Source organism: Cyprinodon variegatus, unplaced genomic scaffold, assembly GCF_000732505.1.
Source record: "Cyprinodon variegatus isolate N-32 unplaced genomic scaffold, C_variegatus-1.0 Scaffold785, whole genome shotgun sequence".
Taxonomy (NCBI): Eukaryota; Metazoa; Chordata; class Actinopteri; order Cyprinodontiformes; family Cyprinodontidae; genus Cyprinodon; species Cyprinodon variegatus.
Genome location: NW_015151238.1, coordinates 172,541 through 173,103, shown reverse-complemented (window position 1 = coordinate 173,103; position 563 = coordinate 172,541).

Genomic DNA, 563 nt, shown 5'->3' with positions numbered 1-563 from the left:
CTTTATATCTTTTCAATGCCACAAACATTGAGTGGGTTTTCTTTTAAATAAATTCTACCTTCAGATGAATGATTTTGCTCATTTTAACTGCGTCGGTGTGTCTCTCTGAATCGGACACAATGATGTTTAAATTTCCTGAGATTAGGGAGCTTATAAAATAAGATTAAAACATTCCTGACTTTTTTAACCCTTTACCGTTACATTTAGTGCTCTGGTAGGATACTAACACTACACATGTTCATAATTTTTTCAGTTTATTTATATAGCACCAATTCACAACAGGAGTCATTTCAAGGCACTTTACAGAGATAATTTAATCAGATCACACAGCTGATGTTCAGAAAATGTGCACCAGTCCCTCTGAAACTGAGGTAACAGTATTATGTGATGGGATGGAAAATAACAAGACATTTGGAGCTAAATATTGGGCCGCCCTGATAGCTAACCTGTTAGAATGGCTCAGTTTCAGGTTTCATAAGACTCCAAAACTATTATGAACATTTTCTCTATTATTAAAAAAAAAATGAATATATATTACTTAGAAAAATGGTTAAAAGTGTTTA